Below are 11,489 nucleotides of genomic sequence, written 5' to 3'. Positions count from 1 at the left end.
TGGGCAAGGTGCTTATCTGCTCTTCAGATTAGTGGCCCATTGGGAAACAGAGAAACATGTGCTCTGCAAGGATTATTGGAAAATTAATGTGCTCTAGGTCTCAGTTTACTGCTGTTAAAATTCACATTGTGTAGTCTACTCGAGGCTTTGCAGCTGCTGTAGAGACAAAAGTGTAGACTTTACATGGCCTTTCTGGCCAATGGTGAATTTCCTTATTAAGGTTACCTATCAAAATCCACAGTACAGGTCAGTGAGGAATTACATAGAACTAATCACAGCAACAGAAAGGTCTTAATTATTCTCAGATTACTCAAGTGTATTAAGTAGCAATGATTTAAATGACCTTTTCTGTGAAAATTTCGAAAAGAATGACTTGAGAAAAAATTCCAGGCAAAACAAGTATCTTCCAGAAATTATTCCTTCCATGTCCTCTGCAGTATATATTCAATAAATTGTGATCATTATCTTTTCTCAAGGTACCTTGCGATATTGACAGTGAGATCTGGGATACTAAAGTCCTCATTAGTTGATTATTTTTAGAAATGGAAAGTTGCCAAACAGTCCCGCTTGGATATTCAGTATAGTTTGCTTTGCCTGTGTTTATTTCCTTTCCCAAGCTTTCTACAAATTTTCTTTGGAGTTGATGTTAGAAATGTTCTCAAAAATTATATATATTATAGGCTCAATTTGAAGAATATTTGCAGAAAGTTATTTTGAGTTCAGAAATGCAATGTTTCATTTAATAAACATAACTTTAATATAGAATTTTCTTGCACCTTTGCAAATTTACCTTCTGACCTCAGTTTTTAACTTTCCAGTCCTCCAACAAAATACATTTCAACAGTCTTCACTAAGTTCAAGGTGAAGATGTTATTTCAAGTCTTGAGTATTGCTGTCTGTGCAGAAAGATCATGTGCAATTCTTAATTCTTCTGCTACTACTTCTAATGACCCAATTACCAGTAAAATGCATAAAAGCAAGATTTTAGCATTGATTTTTCCCCTTGATTTTCTCAATAGCTTTCACAAACCTGAACTTAACGTGCTCTATATCATAATTACAAGGGTTTGATGTTGGATCTTACTAGGTTTATTTAGTGTTTCAAAAGACTCAGTGAAGCCCCTTTCATGAAATTATCAAGGAATATTGGTTCCTTGAGTGGGAAAGGCAGAGCCTTATTATGGTATGAAAATTATGCAAGAAAATGATGAGTAAATGGCCAGGTCATGATTGGAAAACAACCTAACGATAAGGCATCTCAAAATTCAGTATATTAGTGTCATTGTTGTTCAAGAAATTTACACTGTCAAGAGGCTCTAAGACGTAGATGAAAAGTGAGGTGGGAGAGCTTGCTGATCCAATCCATTAGTTAGCTTAGTGAAGCTAAGGGACTCTTCCAGGTATAGCTTCGTGTGACAGAATTCAGCAAGGGACAGACAAAAGCTGCCTGCCACGACAGGTCGTCCTGTTGTATTTTGGTTTGCCTTGAGGTCGCTGTATGGGTGAGTGACAGCAGAAGAGCAGTGAAGGTAAGGGATGCTGTGTCTCAACACTGCCAGTGGTACTGGGGAAGCAGATCAGCACTTGTTTTTGTCCCGTTGCAGGGTACATGGGCACAACACAGTTTGCAGAAGCAGCATGGGGATCCATATCAGGAGACCAAGTGCTACCACCCGCTTGCTTCAGGGACTCAGCTCATGGGGAGGGAGCTTGGGTGGTTTAACTTGACTCAGAAAACAAACTCTGCGCCTTGCTGGGCTTTGGGTTTGGTGAAACGGAGTGCGTGCGCCTACGTGATACGCTTCGAGGCTTTTGGATAACCCGCACCAAGAACTGGGGGTAGGGGCAGGCTGATGAAGGTAGCATGAGCTGCTGGGGCTCTGTGCTGTGGCGCGACGACTGCACGGCACCCTGAGGCGAGCTGGCTGGCATCCAGCCACCGGGGAGTGCGGACAGAGCAAAATTACACCTGTCCGTATGCATCTGTGTGTACTGCCCAGCCAAAACACACCGGCCCGTCTCAAGGACACCTTCTCCCAAATGTCGGAAAGTGCCACAAAGTTATCTAAACCTGTTAGACACTGCTGCCACAGAAAGTGGCACTTGGGTATCTGTGCTGGGACAGGTAAAAAGCAAGAGGAAAATGTAGTTCGCAAACGACGGAGGGCTGTTTTCCTCGCTGGTGAAAGCAGGCTCCCTGTATCACACATCTGTGCTAGCTCTGGGCCAGCAATGTGGAGAAGGTGACAGAAATGTTGTAACCAGAAAAAACATTCAGGTTTAGTTTGGGGGGAAAAAAAAATAGCGAGCAAGGGCTTAGATTTCTTCTTATTTTAAAGATTCTACTTCGCCTCTTATGGTGTTAGAAGATTAATTTACTTTCCGTTTTGTTTTGTACTATTGTGTATTCCATAGCATTAATTTATTCCTCAAGGTCTGATAACATCAGTTCTGTGTCCATTGTCATCAAAATGTATAGACGATGTGTAGAAACGATAACAAGGTTGCATTTTTTCTATGCTTGATGCCTATTCAACAAAAGAGCCTGCTAAGCATTCTTCTTCCAATTCTGTATTGTCCACCTTGCTGGAAGAGCCTGAAATATTTTTCTGTCCTGTAAAAAAAAAAAGTATTCTTTTGTTTAATTTAGGCATCAGAGAAATACTGACTTTCAAAAATAATAACTTGGCAGGGGAGGAGGGGAATATCTTCCACCTTTTGTTCTTGAGATTGTCAGATTGTCTATAAAGTTTATTATAATCATTCTATTTTCACTTCTTATGTACCTGGTAAATTTTAGCAGACCCTCCTGCTAGAGAAAAATAGTTTGTCTCTGCTAAAAATTCTGGAGAGCTCTTCAGAAGAATTTACCATTCTTATACTTTGACATCAATGATTGAAATCTGGCAAGAAGATGGCCTTTATGTAAGGGGTGTGCTTCTATCATTCAAGTGAGCTGATCTGTAAGCCTTTCAAAGGAAAACAAAACCAACCCTTTTAACACACAGTGTAGATTTTTAAAAATCTATCAGCAAAATCCCCTGGTGATGCATCCATTCTGAACAAGACTGAATAAAAATCCAAGCAAGACTTTTCCTGCAACTGTATCTTAGGGTCGCTGAGGGAAAGTTTAGTTCCAGCATTGCCAAACTTTGCAACTTAATCAGGTTTAATAGAGTCTTCATTTATGTAGAACATGTAAAAAGTACTGTTTTAAACTTACTCGAGAGACTTGCCCTCTTTGCTTCCAGTTTAGTCAGGAGCTTATCTTCAAGCTGCTAAATTTCCTCAAACCTTAAATATGACTGAAACCTTTCGTATGGCTTCACGTTTGTGTGCTGTGTTCAGTTAGGGCTTCAGTCTTACAGACCTCAGATGAGTCCACAGTTTTCGTGTTCACTGTTGGAATAATATTTTTTCTGTTGCTGAAAGAAAGTTTTACTATTTGCAGAGCTACTGGAATTAGCCAGATTGTAAACAGGTAGAAGTTATCTTGATCAATGGTTTCATAAGGAGAAATATGTCTGAACAAAATGAAAGAGAGAAGGTAAATATGAGTTCATTCTGAAAAGAATGCATACACAAGGAAGGAGAAGAGCTCAGAAATGCACTAGTTTTTTTTTACAAATGTGATTGAAACATTTACTTGCTCTCTGCAGTTTTATATAGAAGTCTCAACTTCTGTATTTGCATGTGGAATACAACTTTCTAGACAAAGGATTTATTGTCAACATATGTTATATGGAAGTAGAATTTGCCATTTGTAAATGTATGGATACAAAATGTATACATTAAATATTTGGGAGCTGGGCATCTTTTCTGTACGTTTATTTGAAAGGCATCTATTTAGGCATCTATCCTGTCCATTTCTAATTATCTGTCTATTTCTAATTACAGGTTTAAGAAGCAGAATTCCATTTTCCAAATGCCTGATATTTTTCACTAGAACTAAGTCACCGACAAGTTCTCTTTTCAAAGCAGTTTCCTATGTACTTGTACAACATTATTCCACAGATTTGCTATTGAAATGAAATACTGCAGTGACCTTTTTAATTCCCCTGACTTTTTACAATCTTTGAAATTTAGCACAACAGCAGGAGTTTAATCATATTCACTGATGTAAAAGACAAAATAAGGCACCTCTACGTTCAGATAGAGATATGACCTCAAAGGTGCAGAACCTTCAGAGGTGCACTGGAGATCCCCAAGGACAATTACAATGATCTTGCTTGTGGTCTTCCCGTAATCTCTGACTTTGCCTCCTGATAACAGTAGAAGAAATTTTGCACTTACATTGTGTGCCCAAGTATTTTGTTAATGCTGCCTGAACACTGTTGTTTTCCTATCAAAGAATAATCTCATTTTTACTTATCTCTCTGTTCCAGTTTATGTGCGCCTCACAACAGTTTCCAGGCATGAATTTCCAAGGTCTTTGATTCTCTCACTGCTGTAAGGCTTTGGTTTCATGCACATCCTTTTTTTCTGCCACAGTATGAAAGTCCAGCAACCAAGCAACCTAAATCATTCATCCACTGGCACTTGTCTGTTCTGTCAGTGGGTTTGTCCCTTCTGTTGATTGATGCCAGGTGGACCAAAGGAGGGCTTTAAAAAATTCCAGCATGTTTATCCATTGCCCCAGAGTGACGGGGAAGATCAGCTCTCTTAAATCCTCCTCCCACGCAACAACCATGATGGGGTGACTGATGAAGACTCCCATCAACTCTGAGCTGTTTTCGGTGTCAAACTGGAGCAGAGGAGCAGTGTGTGATCCCTCTACAAATGTTTTTGACACTTAAGAGTTAAAAGTACAGTGTGGGTGCTTTTGCCTGTGTGTGCTTTCACATAAATGAGCAGTACTACACTGTGAGACTCCATTGTAAGCCCTTACAAAGATAAAACCTGCTGCTTTTCTACCACAAATTGTGTCTTCAATGCAAAAAACCCATCCTAAATGTTTTTAAAATTACCCTTTATGAGTTTATTTGGTCCAACTGACCAAAGAAACAAGCTAGATCAAAGGATGGGTGTCAAGGATTACTACTAGAGCCCTTAAATTTTATTTTTTTTTTTGGGGGGGTGGATAATATCACTGTCTTATATGTAGGAAGATCAGCACTTGGTGCATTCTGTTTTGAGGCTTTTTGATGGCCTCTGTCACTTGAGTCGATAGCTGTGATTCAGTTAATCAAAGGCAGAGACAAAACCTATCATCGTGAGCTGGCCACCACAGCAGAAAAAATAAGGTCTTGAGGTCTGGTGGTTCCTGACACTTTTGAGTAGAGAAAGAATTGCATTGATACTGTTTCTGATGTAACTCTTTTGTTGATGGAGACTGTGATTGTTTGGGAAATTATTCAAACATCAGTCATGAGCACTAAATTCAACAGTTTAAGAAATGCACTTTGCAGCACTTGAAATTTTGTTAGACTTACTTTTTGCACATAGCTCTTAGTAGTGCAAGCTTTTAGTAACTTCCAGCATTGTTGAAATTACTAGGAATGTACAGGAGAGGCTTAATGTATTGCAGAAAACCTTGCAAATCTTTTCACTTGAATTCTAAAAATGATATTTTTTTTTTGGTCCAGTTTGCCATGTGTCTTTTTTTTTTTTTGCAGATTTAGACACTTTAATGATAAATTGCAGAAATCAGATCTTCCTTCAGTGTTTGCTCTTCAAGAATTTTATAAGTAAGAAAGTTTATTGACTGATTTGATAAAAGTACACTTCAAAGCTGGATTTGTAGTTATGTATCTAACAATAATTTTCCAAATGAACATTTTCTTGGAAATCAAGGCTCAGCATCGAAACCATGAAGCTTCTCTAAAGTCTTTCATGAACAAACGCCAAATCTTCCTAATCCGCAAGTTCTTCAGTTAATCCACAGAGTAAGTCTGAATAGTGAATAAATGCAAGAACTCATCATCTGCTCAAAGTATTGCAGAAAAAGGGTAAATTATTCATTGCAAATTATTTGCTTAGCTCAACTTCACCATTTCTAGAGTGAGGCTTTGTGGAAATTCAGGTTGCTGACGTGGTCAACTTACAGCTAGGTGATAAACCATCTGAGAGAAGCCAAATCACATGTTTAGCTGAGATTCTATTCTTAGATTAACAAATGAAGTCATTTGTCTGAGGACACTTGTTCTTGACAATATTTGGTTTGACCAAAAACTATTAAAAGAATACATTAGTCTAGCAATACTTGCTGTTAAACTTGACATCCACACAGGGACCTTTAGCAAGCCATTTGTGGCCCTTCATTACAAAATTTACTGCACAATACTTTACGTGCTTCCATATTCTTCACATAAAGCACTGTACAGTAGTTTCAATAAAATTTGTGTGAAGTGCTTTACAAAACTCAATCTTAGGAATGGGATTCCATCGGAAAGATCGAGCATCACAGTATTAGACTTTTATTTGCAAGGATTTTCCCTGTAAATGACTAAATCTTTATTCAGTTGAGAGACAACTCACTGTAAACAGTGTATTGCTTCTGCATATATCACCTGTGATCAATAGGCTCCCTTTCTGCCTCAGCACTTGTTAATATTGTATACAGGTTTGATTAAATGTTTAAAAGCATTTTATAAGTGGCAGAATTAAAAAGGATGGAGTCATTACCCAAACCATTCAGCTTTTAATGCAACACTAGAAAACATTTACTGGTGCTATATCATCTTAGGATGTGATCTAATCACATCTAATAACTTATGTCAGACTGCCCTTCATTAATATGTGGATAGGAGACACATGATCCAAGGGAACTCTAAATTTTCTGAAAGAGGTGGCACAGATGAGATCCCACCACATTGTCATTGATTGTTGTAACTCAATATCAACTAGAATTCCTTTTTATTAGCTTTTATGATTAGCTAAATAGCTTTTGCTATTTTATTTTTTCAATCTCCTTTGCTTGTCTGAGAAGTCAAAAGCTCCAGGTTTTCTACAGAAAAGTAACTAATGCCATAAGCACACAAAATTGTACAGGCAGACCCACTCCTTGGGTTGTCTAACTGTTTGTGACAACCACAGGCATTTCCAGCTTAATTTGGGAAGTGCTTGTGTTGCTGGACCCCACAGGGCAGGGAGTCAAAGGTCAGTGTTGAGACCAAAGTTTGCAACTTTTGTGCTGTGTGCTATTGTTTATTGAAAGAAAGTATAAATCCTTTAGTTATTTTTTTGTCCATTTGTCTTCAGGATTGTCCAAGTTTCGGCCGAATTGGCCAATGATGGCGACAGATGCTCCTAGGAGAGGAGGAGGAGAGAGAAAGAGATTTATGAGTTTAGAAGGAACTAAACTACTGTAATGAAATATTAATAATAAAATAAGAAGGAAATAATGAAATAGATACAATATATACAAAATCATATCAAGATCCCAGAATGATGTCACCAGCAGGCTCGGGGGAAGTCCCAGGCTGGACCCAGCGATAGATAGGAACTGGATTCTGGATCTGGAGTCAGGAACAGATGGATTGGGATCAAAGGAAGATGGAGAGGGTCCTCTTCAGACTTTGACCATTGAAGAAAGAGGCTGACCTTTTGATCCCTCAGCTTTTATACTGAGCATGGGGCAGATGGGATGCAATACCCCTGTTGGTCAGTTTTGGGTCACCTGCCCCTGTCCGCTTCTCCCTGCAGGTGGGATCCCTCTATGCTTTTCTGTTTTCTGATTCTCCAATGGGGCAAATAACAAAATTAGCTGACCTTGGTTGTTATAGCAATAAGTATAAGCAAGAGCCTCTCTGTGTACAATTTCTTGGCATCAACTATAAACATGGGTCTTATCACTCTGAGAATGAACAGTTTTCTCTACAATATGCTATTAATTTCAGAGAGGTAGAAGAGGTTTAGCTAAGAAGTACAATTACCAAACAGAAAGTTCTCTTTTACTTCAAACCAGGACAAGGATGGACAGACACTGTACCCCAAACATACCTGTAAAAGGAACTTTTGTAGGGGTCCATGTTGCAGTACTTAGAGCTTGGGTAAGGCAGTTCCCTTGTCCCACTCACATTCAGAAACAACTCAAATCACATGATCATAAACTGTATTTTCTACAAGAATTTTGTCTCCTTCACTGCATGGGCTGCATGATGCTTGCTTAAAAAGCAGCTGTTTAACATTCCTTTTATCCTCAATTTTCAGAGTATGGCCCCATGCTGTGAGTACTCGCAACTTCAATTTGACTTTACAAACCTGGATTAGTTTATCTTCACATGTTCGCTGTGTAGGAGGTTGTTGTACCCCCATTTAGTGGAAAGGGAAATGAGGCACAGAGGGGTTTAATTTAGAAGTTTCTGATACTAAGGCCCTGATTTGTTCGTGTACATGGTATTAAATAACACATCGCAGCGCTGAAGCTCTTCCCTGTGGGTTTCAGCTGCAGCTGTGATCAGTCAGTGATTCTGCTCCCATCTAGCATCCATGGGAAAGAAGCTGGCTTTATGGACTTTTTTCAGAAGTATCAGAAATGCTGTGGCAGAAGCAGAGACACAAACGGTTTTCTAAGGCAGCACTGAAAGATCTTTGGGATGAAACTTTTTTCTCTTTATGGAAGCCTCTGGGTGTATTAGAAACACTTTCCCAGTTTGGTTGTAAACGAGACCAGACCATACTTTATTCAGTTTGGCAAATCAGTTAAATGACTTCTCTGTCACACAGCCTCTTATTTGACTTAACAATTAATCATATCAATGCGGAGATTACACGTCAAAATGTAATTGCCAGAGCTGGCAAAAAAGCTCAGCTTGGCTTTGCCTCTGAGGCTGGCATTTTAAAGGGAACAGACTCTTTTTACTTTGCCAGCTCAAACAAACCCAACACCACTGCCAGAGGCAAACAGCTAGTACAGACTATTCTTTACCCTAGCCTTCCCTCTGAACATCTGCTTTTCCTTCATGGTTTGTCCCAGTTGCCCTTACTTTACCTTCTATCCTTAAAAAAAGCAAAACTAACCTAAACTAGAGGACTCTTGCTGCATTGTTGTCCCAATGTATATTTTTCCCCATATCCATTTTCCACTTTTTGTTCCTTCAGCATTTTAGACTGAAGGCTCCTTTCAATCTGCTGAACCAGTGCCAGGAACCAAAGTCACTGGAGTACAAGACAGAAAAATACTCAGCTGTAGTGACCATCTCTCTTCCTGTCTGGTACCACCATTTTCAGGAACAGCCAATTTCATTTGTCTAAGGCCTGGATCAAAGGGAGCTGACTCCACTGCCCTTTGAGGATGCTCTGTGCAACCTGAAATTTTTGTGTCTGCAAAGAAAGTGAAGCAAACAAAGCAAAGGAAGAATGTGAGGAGATATAGCTGCTACGTTGAAGTGGTCTGACTTCTCCGACCTAAAACCAAAGGCCAAACGGCAGGTGTTTTTTCAATAGGGGCAGCAAAAGGCAGTTTTTTAACACAAACCCCAGATTGTCTGCCAAATACTAAAAGAGTCAGGAAAAGTTGTGACGATTAGTGTTTTCCAGTTTCATCTCTTCTATCATCATCCTCCTCTCTCCTAGTCAAACTGGACATTACTTTCTTCCTGGCTTTCTCTGTAGTCCTGGCCACCAGAAAAAGCAGCTGATCTGAAATGAAAGGTTTAAGTCAGAAGTAAAGACAGGTACCTACAGAAGTAAAGACAGGTACCTACATGTCAGTAGGGGCTCTCATCCCACCTCTCTTGTGCAAAGTCAGACCCTCTCAACTGTATCCGTTTAGGACACTGTAGAGACACGGAGTTTTTTGCTATTTCCCAGATCATTGTTATTCTCAGCCCACATGATTCATCCTCTGAATGTTGAAATGCTTATTTTCAATAATGAATATTCCAGATACTGAGATAAACAGCTCTCATTTTACAGAATTATATATAGAGCTTGGTTGCACATGCTTCACTTCCAGGTGCTTGCCAAGCACAGGGATGGCTGAATTTTACAGTTCAGAAGCCATGAATCAGGCCCTGAAAGTCAGGAGATTGCCTTTAAAATAATAGAATCTCAAAGAATAATCAGTGTTGGCATTTTTAATTTGCTGCCTGGTTTCTAAGCCCTTGGGGATTATGTTTTCCCTTTGCAAATCTGCAAGGACAGAAACTTTCGAGTTTTTTAATGAAAGAAGAGATGGGGTAAGCACAGGGTAAAAAGCGAAGAGACCATGAGAGCTGACAAGACTGACAATGGCAGGCATGCTCTGCAAATACAGTGAGAGATGAGACTTGATTCCAGCCTTTGTGGCTTGCACAATACCTTCACAATTCATGCTGGTCTCTACAGCAAGCACAATTCAGCATCAGAAACCATCCGCAAAAAGAAGTGTTGGAAATTGGCCCCAAAATTTCTTAGGTTGTCTTGGTATGCAACAGAAATATTTTTATGCACTAGCATCATATTAAAGATATTTTTTCTCTTTCTACTGCAGGAAATGCTTAGAGGTAGAAGGGAAAGGTAACTGTATGGCAGAGACCCTTGTTCTCTACTTATATATTGTTGGCCACAGTGGGGTGCTTATCTGTAATAGGGCCTTCTTGGTTTCCAATGAGACTTTAAAGCCTGATGGGGAAAGGGTATAGTAAAGTATCTAATAAAGTGTAGATTCCCCAGGTAGCCATGTCTCTACTGCTATTTTGTGCACAGAACAGTGGTCATTCCTGTGTTCATCAGGGTAGACTAGTCCTGCATTGACTGAGCTACAACAGTCAACAACTTTTGTGAATAACGTGTCCTTTCCCCCACTAAAATATATCCTCCAACCTTTCTCTTTGGCGTCTCTTCTTCCTTAGCTCCTTCATGTGTTTGTAGGTAAAGTACTATGGGGCTGGAAAGGAGCTGGAACAGCACTAAAATTTCTTGTTCATGGGGAGCATTGTGTTCTCCATGATGTGTTGTGTATGAAAACACATCTGGGGAGGGGGAAAGGAAAGGAGTGAGAGGGATAAGAAGGAGCCTTATAGTTTTGGGGAGAGGACCATCTGACAACCAAGGCAGAAGATGGTTGGAAGGGAAGAAAGGAAAGGAGTAGGGCTAGACATGGAAAATTACAGTGTTCTAGTGGCAAGAGTGGCAGGGGTAGGCTTGGAATCAGTACATAGGAAACAGGACCACTGAAGCCTAATCCCAGTTCTGCCATTTGTCCCAAGTGATGCTGAGGAAGTCACGCTCGTTTCTATGACTGTCTCTTCATCTGTGGAAAGGAAAATAACAGAATCACTCTGCACATTTATATGAAGTCCTGGTGTGGTATTATCATCATTAGCACTACTTAATAAAGTTGCACTTCTTGGCTTGTGTCATCAAAAATGTCACTCTAAGAGCTATTTGGGAGGCAACATTACTGCCTGCAGAGCTTCCCTTTGTTCTTGGTGTGTCAGCCAGTCTCATCAGCTCAATTCTGTCCTGTGTTGCTGTGCAATGAAAAAGCCCAAACTGCCCCTTTACTGAAAGGAATATAACCATTTGCCTGTTCCTCTACAGACTGCATGTGACCGTTTGGAGCA

Source organism: Numenius arquata, chromosome 2 (assembly GCF_964106895.1).
Source record: "Numenius arquata chromosome 2, bNumArq3.hap1.1, whole genome shotgun sequence".
Lineage (NCBI taxonomy): Eukaryota > Metazoa > Chordata > Aves > Charadriiformes > Scolopacidae > Numenius > Numenius arquata.
The sequence above is the reverse complement of the archived record's forward strand: the minus strand, read 5'-3'. Positions refer to the sequence as shown.